General features: G+C 46.7%; 1 protein-coding gene across 1 annotated transcript in view; it reads left to right on the top strand.

Moving 5' to 3' along the window:
- The first annotated feature begins 8,473 nt into the window (after nt 1–8,473).
- The window catches only part of ARHGAP8 (Rho GTPase activating protein 8), a 137,517-nt gene continuing 128,842 nt past the window's right edge, over nt 8,474–17,148 (top strand). The window contains exon 1 of the mRNA XM_082253277.1: nt 8,474–8,749. The gene's annotated coding sequence lies outside the window, so the exon portion shown is untranslated. The remainder of the gene's footprint in view (nt 8,750–17,148) is intronic.

Raw genomic sequence — 17,148 nt, 5'->3', positions numbered from 1 at the left:
CCTTGGTCCCCATGGATGTATATAAGCAGCATGTGGGCATTAATGCCTGCCCACTCTATTGCTGCACATATGCGTTACATGGTAGGTAATAGGTTAAAGTAAAAAAGTCTTTATTAACGGGACGACCACTTTCACGTGAGCTTCTGCTAGATACTAAAACTGGTCCAGATTGTTCACTTTTGTCAGCATCAGGAAACTCGCCCTGGGTAATTGAATGCAGCCATCTCTGTTATGTAGCCAGCAAGTAGCTGCAAAAAGGCTGCAAAAGATCAGCAGCACTGGCCCCCTACTCAGATGTGTCAGATTAAGTACTAGGTACCTTATCTGGTGCAGCCGAGCCTCCTTGCCCTTATATATTTAGGTTATATGGTTGGCAAGCAGTCAAAAATAAAAACAAAAAAAATTTCCCCCGGTGTAGATCCATCATCAATCACGAAGCCCGCCACCACCGCCGACCCGAGAAAAAAAAAAACCCTCTAGTCCCGAATAAGGGGCGGGGCCATTTGGTGACATCACTGGGTGGCACCACTTCCTCGTCAAGTCACCGACCCAGCCTGCCCCTTGGTTATTTAAAAGCTGGCAGACGGCAGGAGCCTTCATTAGAAACGGAGGTTTGACTTTTTTCTTTTTTTGGGTCGGCAGTGATGATGGATCTACAAACCCGATTCCAAAAAAGTTGGGACACTGTAAAAGTGTGAATAAAACAGAATGCAATGATGTGGAAGTTTCAAATTTCAATATTTTATTCAGAATACAACATAGATGACATATCAAATGTTTAAACTGAGAAAATGTATCATTTTAAGGGAACAATAAGTTGATTTTAAATTTCATGGCATCAACACATCTCAAAAAAGTTGGGACAAGGCCATGTTTACCACTGTGTGGCATCCCCTCTTCTTTTTATAACAGTCTGCAAACATCTGGGGACTAAGGAGATAAGTTGGTCAAGTTTAGGAATAGGAATTTTGTCCCAATACAGGCTTCTAGTTGCTCAACTGTCTTAGTTCTTCTTTGTCGCATCTTCCTCTTTATGATGCGCCAAATGTTATCTATGGGTGAAAGATCTGGACTGCAGGCTGGCCATTTCAGTACCCGGATCCTTCTTCTACGCAGCCATGATGTTGTAATTGATGCAGTATGTGGTTGGCATTGTCATGTTGGAAAACGCAAGGTCTTCCCTGAAAGAGACGACATCTGGATGGGAGCATATGTTGTTCTAGAACTTGGATATACCTTTCAGCATTGATGGTGCCTTTCCAGATGTGTAAGCTACCCATGCCACACGCACTCATGCAACCCCATACCATCAGAGATGCAGGCTTCTGAATTGAGCGCTGATAACAACTTGGGTTTTCCTTGTCCTCTTTAGTCTGGATGACATGGCGTCCCAGTTTTCCACAAAGAACTTCAAATTTTGATTAATCTGACCACAGAACAGTTTTCCACTTTGCCACAGTCCATTTTAAATGAGCCTTGGCCCAGAGAAAATGCCTGCGCCTCTGGATCATGTTTAGATATGGCTTCTTTTTTGGCCTATCGAGTTTTAGATGGCAACGGCAAATGGCACGGTGGATTGTGTTCACCGACAATGTTTTCTGGAATTATTCCTGAGCCCATGTTGTTATTTCCATTACAGTAGCATTCCTGTATGTGATTCAGTGCCATCTAAGGGCCCGAAGATCACGGGCATCCAGTATGGTTTTCCGGCCTTGACCCTTATGCTGGCCATACATGCACAGAATTTTGGCCGAAAATGGTCGTTTTAGGAAAGATCGTTCGAAAATCGGGCCGTTAGTGAACACAAGTTTACCGACGATTTTGATCGTGTGCCCGGCTAATGTCGATGGATCCATAGCAAAAACTTTTATCGTTTCTACAAAAGTTTTTATGTGTATGGTAAAATTGAAACGTAAATAATATTCTGACTCATATTGTGCATGTTATCAAATGATCATTATGATCATGAAAACGATTATGTTAAAGAGTTTATTCTGTAAGTTAGTGGCCAATTCGCTTTCGACCAAAGAATAATCGTTCAGTCTGCAAACGGCCGAAATTCTGTGCGTGTATGGCCAGCATTACGCACAGAGATTGTTCCAGAGTCTCTGAATCTTTGGATGATATTATGTACTGTAGATGATGATAACTCCAAACTCTTTTAAATTTTTCTATGAGAAACTCCTTTCTGATATTGTTCCACTATTTTTTGCCGCCACATTGGGGAAATTGGTGATCCTCTGCCCATCTTGACTTCTGAGAGACACTGCCACTCTGAGAGGCTCTTTTTATACCCAATCATGTTGCCAATTGACCTAATAAGTTGCAAATTGGTCCTCCAGCTGTTCCTTTTATGTACATTTAACTTTTCCGGCCTCTTATTGCTACCTGTCCCAACTTTTTTGGAATGTGTAGCCCTCATGAAATCCAAAATTAGCTAATATTTGGCATGACATTTCAAAATGTCTCACTTTCAACATTTGATACGTTATCTATATTATATTGTGAATAAAATATAAGAATATGAGATTTGTAAATTAATCCATTCCTTTTTTACTCACAATTTGTACAGTGTCCCAACTTTTTTGGATTTGGATTTGTACTCCGAGGGACATTTTTTTCACTTTTGATTTTTTAATAAAGGACTTGTCAAAAACCTGTGTTTTTATTTACTTTTTATACTTTTTTGGTGAATAAGTACGGGTACATGGGAGGGCTGTGATCTGGGGGCCCCCTTGTATAAGCCCCCTGTCTACAGACCCAAACAACCACCAGTCAGAATTGTGGGGAAGAGGCCCTTGTCCCCATCAACATAGGGACAAGGTGCTATGCCCCAAAGCAACCCCCTCCATGTTGAGGGCATGTGGCCTGGTATGGTTCAGAAGAAAAGGGGCCACTTGCTCGTCCCCCCTCCCTACTTGACCTGCCGGACCGCATGCTCGGTATGGATTTTTAAGGGGGATACCACGCCATTTAAAAAAAAAAATTGGCACAGGGTTCTCCTTAAATTCCATACCATACCATAGAGGATAGAGGAGGGACCCCCACGCTGTTTTGTTTTACACTGCCGGTATTCTTCTCACAAGTTGCTCACAAGTCGCATGTATATCATGCAGGTGCAACTTTTGAGGGGTTACATTAAAGTCTATTGCCCTCAAGTCGCATGAAAGTCAGACCACATTAGTGCAGAAACTACTTTAAAGTCGCTGTGACTTTAAGTCACACAGATATGAACAGTACTCATTGGGAAACATGGGAAGCAACTTGTCATGCAATTTTGTAGTCCAAAGACCCATGACAAGTCACACAAGTGTGAATAGGGCCGTAGCCTCTTGCAGTCCCTGTTCAGCAGGGCTGGAGAGTGAGAGGAACAAGCAGTACAAGGAGTCACCTGGTTATTTTCTGCCGACAGGAAGCATGCTAACAGGAAGAGAGAGCAGAGCAACAGAGAGATGAGCTTATCACTGTGCTGCTTCTTTTTCACTGCCCAGTCACAGGCTGGGGAGGATCCAGGATGGCCTGGGCTCAAAGGAGTTAGGTTGTGTAATGCTTGCCATCAAACTAAGAACATCTAGTGGCAGAAAAAAAGTACTGCAAGGAAATTCTCTGAATCGATGGTTAATATTGCTGCAAAAACTTGGTTATTTTATCTTTTAAAGGGGCAGCTCATATTCATAATGTGAGGGTTATTTTTAGCAATAGTAGCAACAAGAAATTCCATGAAACATACAAAATAATTTATAGCATAATAGAGTCAAAAACAGACCTAAATAATAAGATGAATAATTATTATTAAACAGGATTTATCTAGCGCCAAAAGTTTATGCAGCGCTTTGCAATATAAAGGGGGACGGGACAATTACAATTCAGTTCAATACAGAAGGAAGAGGAGGGCCCCCTGCTCAGGGAGCTTACAATCTAAGGGGGGGGGGGGGTAAAAGGGAACATATTTTAAAAAAGAGAGAGTTATTTTAACAAGTGTAGCACTGCCCCCGTAGGGACTGCTGGATATCCACTCTGCGGATCCCCCCTGGTTACCAATACTCTGTTAACAACCGATGCAATTCTTACATTCCTCTTGGCTCTTCACTACATTAAACAGTCCAGGGGTGTTTGGTTGTTTTTGTTGTTTATTTCGTAATGGGGATAGGAGAAGGAAATAGTGGGATACTCCAATTTAACTATTCACAGTATCTGAGGACTTATATCTTCTACTTCATTGTAGGTCATGCAGGACCCTTGACACGAGTCCCTGTACTCACGATACTGAAGCCACAGGGTATCCAGTGTCTCCCCTCTCAGTCAGCTTCCCTGGACCTCTGGTTTCAGCTCCTCTCAACCTCTACTCTGGCCCTCAGGACGACCTCCTGCGACCGCATGGCACCTCTACAGAGGAGGAGGCAGCTGCCCCCTCCCTCCGGGACTCTGCTCAACCACGAAAGACCCCGAGCACATGTGCTCCTGGCTTTTATACAGTATCCCAGCATGCACCGAGGTGACCCGCCCTCTGCCAATCATCAGGACTGTATCAAAAGCCTATGCCCCCATTTGTCAGGTGTTCTCTCACTGTCCAACATGCCTCCCTATTGGACCAGCGCAAAACACTCTCCAGACTGAATGAATCGCATACTGAGCACAATGAGCAGACCTCACTAACAGATCCTGCTCTCTGGTAGGCAGAGAACAATATAGATTTATCTTCCCCTCTGGTAAGCAGACAGAGCTGAAAACTATACTCTCTCACTAGCACCTACCTAGAAGGGTGTTACAAAAGTAAGGCCAATAAGATTTGAAAATAACAATCACATGGCTAAAAGATATGTAACCTTTGTGAATTGAGCCCACTGCCTGTAAAACATATGGTGAACATTTGGTTAAAAGCTTAATTCACCTCTGAAAACATGTTTCACCCAGGGATTTTTTTCTCGGGGAATAGGCGTGGGAACTGGCCATGAGGGAAGAGCACATTGTATCAAAAAGTGGGTGTGGTCAAACTGCACTAATAGTGAGAGGGTCTCAAATGGGGAAAAAAATACCAGGAGTATGTTACATACAGAGTGTAACAGTGAACAGGGTTCAGGAGTGTGCTACAGATTGTAGGGTTTAGGAGTGCATATCTCACTGGCCACTTTGCAACCAAAAATGACCCCCCCCCCTTTCCCTCCTCCAGTACAGAGCTCTCCTCCCACCCCCAAATCTCCCCCTTTGACAGTACCAGAGAGACATATTGCTGCAGAAGAGCAGCTTACTTCAGGAGAAGAGTAGAGAGTGCAGGCAGTGAGGTGAGCACAGGCTTCCTGAAAAGCTGCCGCTGCCAGACTAGCATAGCTGTGTGCAGACCCAGCCTCTTCCTCCACTCTCATAGGGATGTGCAGGGCAGAAAAAGTTCTTTGGAGCCACTGGGAGTGTGTAAATACAGAAGCCAGGCTTCTGTGTTTAAAATTGAGAGTACTGAGCAGCAAGCACAGGGCCAGTGCCTACTGTCTGTTTTTGAATCTGATTAATCCATTCACAGGATTGGAGATGATCTCCAGCATTCATCAAACTGATCTTTAACCTGATCTCCCACTTTTTCTACTCCAATGAGCTACGGCCCAGGTCAATCCTTGCCCCACAGCTTGCATGAGCTTTAGGACAGGGATTCCAGGGGAATGCAAAATGCAGGCATTAGAAGTTCTGGTTACAGAATTCAAAGGATGCTCATGCTCATCTCTACACAGGATCTGTGAAAGGTAAGGTAAGAAAAGTCTCATCTACCACTGCGGCAAATAGACTTGTAGATACACTATATTGTCAAAAGTATTGGGATGCCTGCCTTTCCGCGCACATGAACTTTAATGGAATCCCAAACTTAGACCATAGGGTTCAAGTTCTTTCACCTCGAATTCGGTCATCCATGTCTTTATGGACCTTGCTTTGTGCACTGGTCCAAATCATTTGGTGGAGGGGGGCGGGGGGTGGGGTTTATGATGTGGGGTTGTTTTTCAGGGGTTGGGCTTGGCCCCTTAGTTCCAGTGAAGGGAAATCTTAGGGCATCAGCATACCAAGACATTTTGGATAGTTACATGCTCCCAACTTTGTGGGAACAGTTTGGGGATGGCCCCTTTCTGTTCCAACATGACTGCACACCAGTGAACAAAGCAAGGTCCATAAAGACATGGATGAGCGAGTTTGGGGTGGAGGAACTGGACTGGACTGCACAGAGTCCTGACCTCAGCCTCATAGAACACCTTTTTAGTTCAGAGCAGAGACTGCAAACCAGGCCTTCTCTTACAACATGAGTGCCTGACCTCACAAATGGAAGAATGTCCAAACATTCCCATAGACACACTCCTAGCCTTGCGGACAGTCTTCCCATAACAGTTGAAGCTCTTATAGCTGCAAATGGTAGACCAACTCAATATTGAACCCTACTGACTAAGACTGAGATGCAGTGGCGGCCGGTGTGTTGGGGGAGCATGGGTGCCGCCCCCCCCATCCATGCGTCCGGCCCCCTAATCTGCATGCAGGGACGCGGGACACATGGAGCTTAATGGGATTTTTTTTTTTACATCACCTGATTAGAGCCAGAGGCTCTAATAGGGCGATGCAAAGGGTGGAGCCGAGATGCAGAGTACTGCGTTCCGATCCCACCCATTGTGTGACGATAGCAAATGAAAATTCGCTATTGCCACACCAATCCTCCTCCTGGCCAATCAGGAAGCGCGTCCGATATGCGCTTCCTGATTGGCCGCAAGGCAAACCCCTTGTCGTTGGCCGAGGAGGAGGTGGGACCGGAAGGACTCGTGGAGACGCGCCGGGGGACAGAGTGAGGAAAAGCCGCCACCGGGACTGAAGAGGAAGCCGCCGCCAGGTAAGTGCATTGGTCTGGGGGGGGTGAAACCCACAAAAAACCCACACTGCATTGAAGGGGGCACGCTGCAATGATTGGGGACAATGCTGTGGCGCTCTGCAATGATTGGGGACAATGCTTTGGCGCTCTGCATTGATTGGGTACAATGTTGTGGCGCTCTGCATTGATTGGGGACAATGCTGTGGCGCTCTGCAATGATTGGGGACAATGCTGTGGCGCTCTGCAATGATTGGGGACAATGCTTTCGCGCTCTGCATTGATTGGGGACAATGCTGTGGCGCTCTGCATTGATTGGGGACAATGCTGTGGTGCTCTGCAATGATTGGGGACAATGCTGTGGCGCTCTGCATTGATTGGGGACAATGCTGTGGCGCTCTGCAATGATTGGGGACAATGCTGTGGCTCTCTGCAATGATTGGGGACAATGCTGTGGCGCTCTGCATCGATTGGGGGCACGCTGTGGTGCTCTGCATTGATTGGGGGCACGCTGTGGCGCTCTGCATTGATTGGGAGGCACGCTGTGGCACTCTGCATTGATTGGGGGCAATGCTGTGGCGCTCTGCATTGATTGGGGGGCACGCTGTGGCGCTCTGCAATGATTGGGGACAATGCTTTGGCGCTCTGCATTGATTGGGGACAATGTTGTGGCGCTCTGCATTGATTGGGGACAATGCTGTGGCGCTCTGCAATGATTGGGGACAATGCTGTGGCGCTCTGCAATGATTGGGGACAATGCTTTCGCGCTCTGCATTGATTGGGGACAATGCTGTGGCACTCTGCATTGATTGGGGACAATGCTGTGGTGCTCTGCAATGATTGGGGACAATGCTGTGGCGCTCTGCATTGATTGGGGACAATGCTGTGGCACTCTGCAATGATTGGGGACAATGCTGTGGCTCTCTACAATGATTGGGGACAATGCTGTGGCGCTCTGCATCGATTGGGGGCACGCTGTGGTTCTCTGCATTGATTGGGGGCACGCTGTGGCACTCTGCATTGATTGGGGGGCACGCTGTGGCACTCTGCATTGATTGGGGGCAATGCTGTGGCGCTCTGCATTGATTGGGGGGCACGCTGTGGCACTCTGCATTGATTGGGGGGCACGCTGTGGCACTCTGCATTGATTGGGGGGCACGCTGTGGCACTCTGCATTGATTGGGGGGCATGCTGTGGCACTCTGCATTGATTGGAGGCACGCTGGTCACTCATGTTTCTGTTTGAGCACCAGCTGCCACTGCTGAGATGCCATAAAAGTTCACGCACCTGTATAGGCAGGCGTCCCAATACTTTTGACAATATAGTACATCAATGAAGCAAAAGTGCGGTGACATCACTGACATTGTAGCCCACTGTTTACTTCCTCCAGCCCCATAACAGTACTTCCATAAGGACCAGGGGCTGAGATGTAAACAGTGCACCCCCTCTGCAGCTCCAATGTTACAAATTATAAAATGCTGATTTTTTTTTAAATTCAACAGCATGTACATATTAATTCACATTTTTACAACAAAAGTTCACTATGCCTTTAAAAAATGTTAATATGTCTGACTGTAAGCATAGTCTGTGTGAGGAAAGCGTCACCGCAGGTTTTCCTGGAGCACAACTCTGGGTGGAAGGAATGCAGGTTGAGTGGGAGGCTTTCATTTTCACCTTGAGTTTTTTTTTTAACTCCTGTTGTGTGCTCCAGCCCCGCCTAAGTGATAGCCACATGCTGTCTGAACAAAAGAGGCTTGAATAGTTTTAGATATCCTGTGTGCAGGCAGAGCCACCTGGGTGTAGTCTCTGAAAGGGACTGTGACCGAGAGCAGCCACATTGTGGATCCTGGAAAAGGTTCAGGACACAGGGACACAACTGCCAGAGACCCAACCAGGAAGTGAGCGTGGACAAGTTTCAAGGTAACTACAGCGTAGTATGATGTGCGTAGATATAGTAAACAACCCCTGAGGACGGTTATCACAAGCAGTTACGCATTGAGCTGTGCTGTGATATGTGAAGTGCTTCTCTTTGGATAGTTTTGGTTTAAGAGTCAAATGTGTTAACTAAACAGGGATTGGACATTTTTGTGTCAAACCACCTGGGACAAAATAACTAGAACACAACTAGTTTTATGCCCTAACCATCAAAGGAGAGATGCTTGGCATCAGAGGCGGACATACAATCTATGGAGATACACAAGGACTTTCTAGAAGGAAAGAGTCCATTTTTATCAGATTATTAGCTAAAGTGTGCTTGTTCGTTGAATGGGCTGAATACAGAACACAACATGTCACTATAGTGGCAGTGAGGACAGAAATGCCCATTGGTACAGTGGCAGCAAGCACAGAAGTTGACATTGGTACAGTGGCTGTGAGCACAGAAGTGCACATTGGCGCAGTGACAGAGAGCGCAGAAGTGCGCATTGGTACAGTGGCAGTGAGCACAGAAGGATACGATGGCTGTGAGCACAGAAGTGTACATTGGCACAGTGACAGCGAGCACAAAAGTGCACGTTGGCACAGTGACAGCAAGCACAGAAGTGTATGTTGGTACAGTGGCAGAGAGCATGGAAGTGCACATTGGTAAACTAGTAGTGAGCACACAAGTGTGCATTGGTATAGTGGCAGTGAGTACAGTGGCAGCAAGCACAGAAGTGTGCATTGGTACAGTGAACACAGAAGTGTACAGTGGCTGTAAACAAAGAGGTGCACGTTGGCAAAATGACAGCAAGCCCAGAAGTGCACTGTGGCAAAGAGCACAGAAGTGCAGATTGGTAAAGTGGCAAAGATAACAGAAGTGCAGATTGGTACACTGGTAGCGAGCACAGAAGTGCACGTTGGTACAGTATCAGCGAGCACAGAAGGGTACAGTGGCAGCGACCAAAGCAGTGCACATTAGTACAGTGGCAGAGAGCACAGAAGTTCACATTGGTACAGTGGCAGCGAGCACAGAAATGTGCATTGGCACAGTGGCAGCAAGCACAGAAGTGTGCAATGGGAGAGTGGCGGCGGGAGTTGGTGCAGTTTTAAGTGAAAGCAAGTGGATACACTGCATCTGGAAAAAAGTATTCACAGCGCTTCACTTTTTCCACATTTTGTTGTTACAGCCTTATTTCAAAATGGATTACACTTATTCTTTTCCTCAACATTCTACAAACAATACCCCATAATGATAACATGAAAGAAGTTTGTTTGAAATCTTTGCAAATTTATTAAAAATCATCAGTGAATGGAAGAAGTTTGGATTTACCAGGACTATTATTAGAACGGGTCACCCGGCCAAACTGAACGCTCCAGGGAGAAGGGTCTTAGTCAAGGAGGTGACCAAGAACCCGATGGTGACTCTGACAGAGCTCCAGCATTTTACTGTGGAGAGAGGAGAACCCAGCACTCCACCAATCAGCTGTATGATAGAGTGACCAGACAGAAGCCAAAAAGGCACATGACAGCCCACCTGGAATTTGCCAAAAGGCACCTAAAACACTCAGATAATGAGCAACAATATACTCTGGTCTAATGAAACAAAGATTAAACTCTTTGGCCTGAAAAGAAAGCCTAATGTCTGGAGGAAACCAGGCACTGCTTATGACCTGGCCAATACCATCCCTTCGGTGAAGCATGGTGGTGGTAGAATCATGCTGTGGGAATGTTTTTCAGCGACAGGAATTCAGAGACTAATCAGGATCTAGGTAAAAGTGAACGCAGCAATGTACAGAGACATCTTTGATGAAAACCTGCTTCAGAGCGCTCTGGACCTCAGATTGGGGTGAAGGTTCATCTTCCAACAGGACAATGACCCTAAACACACAGCCAAGATAATAAAGGAGTGGCTAGGGGACAACTCTGTGAATGTCCTTGAGTGGCCCAGCCAGAGCCCAGACATGAACCCGATTAAACATCTCTGGAGCGATCTGAAAATTACGTACCTCATCCAACCTGATGGAGCTTGAGAGGTCCTGCAAAGAAGAATGGAAGAAAGTGCCCAAGAATAGGTGTGCCAAGCTTGTAGCATCATACTCAAAAAGACTTGAGGCTGTAATTGGTGCCAAAAGTGCTTCAACAAAGTATTGGGCAAAGTCTGTAAATACTTATGTACATGGGATTTTTTTTTTTTTTTAATAAATTTGCAAAGGTTTCAAACAAACTTCTTTCACATTGTCATTATGGGGTATTGTTTGTAGAAATTTTGAGGAAAATAATGAATTTATTCCATTTTGGAACAAGGCTGTAACATAACAAAACGTGGAAAAAGTGAAGCGCTGTGAATACTTTCCAGATGCACTGTAGGTGTGAGAACAGCAGGGAGGATAGGATTCGGCTATAATAGTTAGTGGGGGGGGGGGGGAGGTTGGTGTTTAAGAATGAAATATTGTGGCTATGGCTACACCAGAGCTGCACGAATAATCGTTAAAAAATCGCGATCTTGATTTACCCCCCCCCCCCCCCCTCACGATCTTAAAACAGCATTTCCTCGATTCTTACAGTGCAGTGCTGTTCTCTGCTCACTCAGTCCCGGTTCACATTTGTGCGATGCGGGAACGCTGTGAATATGCAGCGTGATCCCGCATCGCATCCGCACCCCTGGCAGTTCACACTGCCATATGCGATACGCAGGGGGTGTCAATTAAAGGTTAACTACACCCCCAGTTGCGATCACATATCGCAGTGCGATCTGCAAGTTCGCACAGAATCGGATCGCACTAGTGTGAACCACTATGCGATCCGATTCTGCTGCGGATAAAAAAAAGGGTCGGGTGCAAGTTAAGTGCGGATGCGGTGCAAGTTCAGCCATACAAAGTGTATGGCTGAAATTTGCACCGCACATGAGATCGCTTGTAATTTAGGAGCAGTGCGCTCCAAATTACATGCAATCTCCACGATCGTACTAATGTGAACTGGGGCTCACAGCTGTCCAAAAAAAAAAGATCCTCGGCAAATGTTTATCAATAGTGTTGAGCGAACACGGACTGTATTATTCGTGTTCGTACCGAATAATTGGATTTTTTGTACCCGAACACGGACACGGACACTTTACTGTATGTTCGGGTAAAAATCCGTGTTCGGTCGTTTTATTTCCGGGTTTTGCATGCTTTGGCGCTCTTTTCATGGCGGGCTTTCAACAGCCAATCAACAATCGTTTAACTGGTGTGCCTTAAGCCATCCCAGCCATGCCTGCAAATGTCTCAGTAGCTGTGATTGGCCGTCTGAAGCATGTGACCAAGTCTTTATAAGTTCGAGGCAGCCGCAGCGGCGTCATTATGCTGCTTAGATTCAGGGACAGAGCACACATCAACGTGCTGGCTGCTGATTAGGGAAAGATAGGCAGGAAAAAACCATTTGTGTCCGGATAGAATTGAGGGACAGGTCGGAGTGTTTAGGCAGGGCGAGTTGTAGGCATTTTAGGGATAGAGTCTGCTGAATTATAGGGTCAGTGTCTTCTACAAACTACAATCGATATTGCTGTGTGGGGGGTGGGGTGAATCTGCACTCAATCCTGATCTACGATCTCTTCTCAATCCTGTTAGGGACAGAGTCTGCTGAATTTTAGGGAAACTGTGTTCTACAAACTACAATCGATATTGCTGTGTGGTGTGGGATTGGAGATAGGCAGGTGTCAGTGATCCACATCCATTTTTCTGTGTGTGAGCTGCAGTGAACACAATCTTTTTGGGCTGCAGTGAACACAATCTTTTTGGGCTGCAGTGAACACAATCTTTTTGGGCTGCAGTGAACACAATCTTTTTGGGCTGCAGTGAACACAATCTTTTTGGGGTGCAGTGAACAAAATCTTTTTGGGGTGCAGTGAACACAATCCTTTTTGGTGTGCAGTGAACACAATCTTTGTGGGGTGCAGTGAACAAAATCCTTTGTGGGGTGCAGTGAACACAATCTTTTTGGGGTGCAGTGAACAAAATCCTTTTTGGGGTGCAGTGAACAACATCCTTTTTGGGGTGCAGTGAACACAATCTTTTTGGGGTGCAGTGAACAAAATCCTTTGTGGGGTGCAGTGAACACAATCTTTTTGGGGTGGAGTGAACAACATCCTTTTTGGGGTGCAGTGAACAAAATCCTTTTTGGGGTGCAGTGAACAAAATCATTTTTGGGGTGCAGTGAACACAATCTTTTTGGGGTGCAGTGAACACAATCTTTGTGGGGTGCAGTGAACACAATCTTTTTGGGGTGCAGTGAACAACATCCTTTTTGGGGTGCAGTGAACAACATCCTTTTTGGGGTGCAGTGAACACAATCTTTTTGGGGTGCAGTGAACACAATCTTTGTGGGGTACAGTGAACAGAATCTTTGTGGGGTGCAGTGAACACAATCTTTGGGGGGTACAGTGAACACAATCTTTGTGGGGTGCAGTGAACACAATCTTTGTGGGGTGCAGTGAACACAATCATTGTGGGGTGCAGTGAACTCAATCTTTGTGGGGTACAGTGAACACAATCTCATACTTCTGAAGGTTTGAGGGTGCTGCCTGTTCCATACTCCCCCTACTCCTCATCTAGCCTTTTAGGGGTACAAACAATAGTAATTGGGGCCTAGTGTGGTTGTGTACGTGTGATATACATACACTTTTTTGGGATCATATTTTCTATTCCGCTATTTAATCAAAAACCTTTGGGGATCAGTTAAATTGGGGGATAGTCTGTGTTGGTACGTGTGAGAGAGATCCACCTTTCCAAGTTGTTGGGGTTCATCTCATACTTCTGAAGGTTTGAGGGTGCTGCCTGTTCCATACTCCCCCTACTCCTCATCTAGCCTTTTAGGGGTACAAACAATAGTAATTGGGGCCCAGTGTGGTTGTGTACGTGTGATATACATACACTTTTTTTGGATCATATTTTCTATTCCGCTATTTAATCAAAAACCTTTGGGGATCAGTTAAATTGGGGGATAGTCTGTGTCGGTACGTGTGAGAGAGATCCACCTTTCCAAGTTGTTGGGGTTCATCTCATACTTCTGAAGGTTTGAGGGTGCTGCCTGTTCCATACCCCCCCTACTCCTCATCTAGCCTTTTAGGGGTACAAACAATAGTAATTGGGGCCTAGTGTGGTTGTGTACGTGCGAGATACATACACTTTTTTTGATCATATTTCCTATTCCGCTATTCAATAAAAACCTTTGAGGATCAATTGAATTGCGGGATAGTCTGTGTCGGTACGTGTGAGAGAGATCCACCTTTCCAAGTTGTTGGGGTTCATCTCATACTTCTGAAGGTTTGAGGGTGCTGCCTGTTCCATACTCCCCCTACTCCTCATCTAGCCTTTTAGGGGTACAAACAATAGTAATTGGGGCCTAGTGTGGTTGTGTACGTGTGATATACATACACTTTTTTTGGATCATATTTTCTATTCCGCTATTTAATCAAAAACCTTTGGGGATCAGTTAAATTGGGGGATAGTCTGTGTTGGTACGTGTGAGAGAGATCCACCTTTCCAAGTTGTTGGGGTTCATCTCATACTTCTGAAGGTTTGAGGGTGCTGCCTGTTCCATACTCCCCCTACTCCTCATCTAGCCTTTTAGGGGTACAAACAATAGTAATTGGGGCCCAGTGTGGTTGTGTACGTGTGATATACATACACTTTTTTGGGATCATATTTTCTATTCCGCTATTTAATCAAAAACCTTTGGGGATCAGTTAAATTGGGGGATAGTCTGTGTCGGTACGTGTGAGAGAGATCCACCTTTCCAAGTTGTTGGGGTTCATCTCATACTTCTGAAGGTTTGAGGGTGCTGCCTGTTCCATACCCCCCCTACTCCTCATCTAGCCTTTTAGGGGTACAAACAATAGTAATTGGGGCCTAGTGTGGTTGTGTACGTGCGAGATACATACACTTTTTTTGATCATATTTCCTATTCCGCTATTCAATAAAAACCTTTGAGGATCAATTGAATTGCGGGATAGTCTGTGTCGGTACGTGTGAGAGAGATCCACCTTTCCAAGTTGTTGGGGTTCATCTCATACTTCTGAAGGTTTGAGGGTGCTGCCTGTTCCATACTCCCCCTACTCCTCATCTAGCCTTTTAGGGGTACAAACAATAGTAATTGGGGCCCAGTGTGGTTGTGTACGTGTGATATACATACACTTTTTTTGGATCATATTTTCTATTCCGCTATTTAATTTAACTGGGCCTCCATGCGAGACCTGTGTGCCTTGTTGCGCTGTTTTGAGTACTCCACCAACATGGCCAGTGGCAATGACGCCGTTCTCAGCTTAACTATCCCACTTCTATGCCTCCTTGAAAAAACAATTCGGGCGATGATGGAAGAGGATGTGGCACAGGATGAGGAGGAGGAGGAGGATGAAGAGGTAACATTTCCAAGGCTTTCAGGGCAGTCATTCGCAAGGGGCTCCGAGGGTGGGTTCCTGCACACGCAAACGCCAGGGACGCAATTGTCCAGCAGGGGCACAGTTCTGGAGGATGAGGAGGATGAGGAGGAGGAGGAGCTGGAGGAGGAGATGGAACCATGTTCACAGCAGGGTGGCACCCAGGCCAGCTCATGGCCATCACTGGTGCGTGGCTGGGGGGATACAGAGGACACGGACGATACACCTCCCACAGAGGACAGCCTTTCGTTGCCTCTGGGCAGCCTGGCACACATGAGCGATTACATGCTGCAGTGTCTCCACAACGACCGCCGAGTTGCCCACATTCTAACTTGTGCTGATTACTGGGTGGCCACGCTGCTGGATCCCCGTTACAAGGACAACGTACCGTCCTTAATTCACTCACTGGAGCGCGATCGCAAGATGCGCGAGTACAAGCGCACGCTGGTAGACGCCATGCTGCTGGCATTCCCATCTGACAGCGGGGCCACAGTGGAAGCACAAGGCAGAGGAGGAGGAGGTCGCCAACGCAACCAGGGCACCGCCAGCACCTCAGAAGGCAGGGTTAGCATGGCCGAAATGTGGAAAAGCTTTGTCAGCACGCCACAACAAACAGCAGCACCAGCAGCTCAGATGGAACGTCTTAGCAGGAGGCAGCATTTTACCAACATGGTGGAGCAGTATGTGTGCACACGCCTACATGTAGTGAATGACGGGTCTGCCCCCTTCAACTTCTGGGTCTCCAAATTGGGCACATGGCTTGAGCTTGCCCTTTACGCCTTGGAGGTGCTGGCGTGCCCTGCAGCCAGTGTATTATCTGAACGGGTATTTAGCACGGCTGGGGGCGTTATAACAGACAAGCGCAGCCGCCTGTCCAGAGACAATGTGGACAAGCTCACGTTCATTAAAATGAACCAGGCATGGATCCCACGGGACTTTTCCGTACCTTATGCAGAATAGCAATGGATACCGACCTTACCCACCCATTGTTCCATTTTTGCTCTTTCTCACTCTTTTGGGGTGTACCCTCATTTAAAATTTTTGAAAAGAAGCAGTGTTGGCTACCTCGTCCTCCTCCTCAGGGCCAGATTAATGTAGGGGCTATTGGAGCTGCAGCTCCAGGCCCCTACCTTTTATATAGGCCCCGGGTTGGCCATATTCACTGTTACCGCTCTTCTGTCACTTGTAAACACAGAAGTCTGGCTTCTATGCTCGCTTCCCCAGGCAGCACCCTCAGAACCTCCCCACACAGCGTGAAGGCCGGACAAGGAGGGACAGTTGGCGATGCATGGATGTGTTTATGGGCTTCAGAGACAGCATCCCATGTTGAATTAGGCATGCATGGCTGCACCCTTCCTCCTCTGGGTGCATGGCAAGGCACGGCCCTTAAGGCCCTTCAAAATCCTCAGCACCAAGCCCATGATGCTGTTAATCCGGCCCTGGTCCTCCTCCACCGCCGCTTCCACCTACACCGCCCATAGGTGTGCGCAGCCTATTGCATTAAGGTGTGCACCCCAAAGTTGAAATACACATGCATGTGTTTGCCAGCAGGGAGAGTAATGTATCGGGGCCATGTACCTGTAGGCAAGGAGAAATAGAGCAGAGCAGGTCCCAGGGAGATCTTTCCCATCTCCTCACTGGCAATGCTATGTGCCCTAGGTGATTAGGGTGTGCCCAGGCACACCCAGCACACCCTGTGCGCACGCCTATGTCACCGCCACATCCACCACCACCTCAACCTCCCTCCTACTCCATATGGGCCTCGTCCTTCAGAGATGAAGAAGAACATTGTTTTATTTTTCTGTTTTTTTTTTGTTGTTTTAAGTTATTTCCCTATCCACATTTGTTTGCAGAGCACTTGCCATGCTCTTAATTACGTTTTGCTGCCATTTGCAGCACTCTAGCCCTTTCCTTTGGTGTTTTAGAGCCATTTTAGTGCCTTAAAGTTCGGGTCCCCATTGACTTCAATGGGGTTCGGTGTCCGGGA

The sequence above is a fragment of the Pelophylax lessonae genome, assembly GCF_965119305.1.
Source record: "Pelophylax lessonae genome assembly, chromosome: 4".
In the NCBI taxonomy this organism is placed as follows: Eukaryota; Metazoa; Chordata; class Amphibia; order Anura; family Ranidae; genus Pelophylax; species Pelophylax lessonae.
Note: the sequence above shows the minus strand (reverse complement) of the source record. Positions and strands in the feature narration are given on the sequence as shown.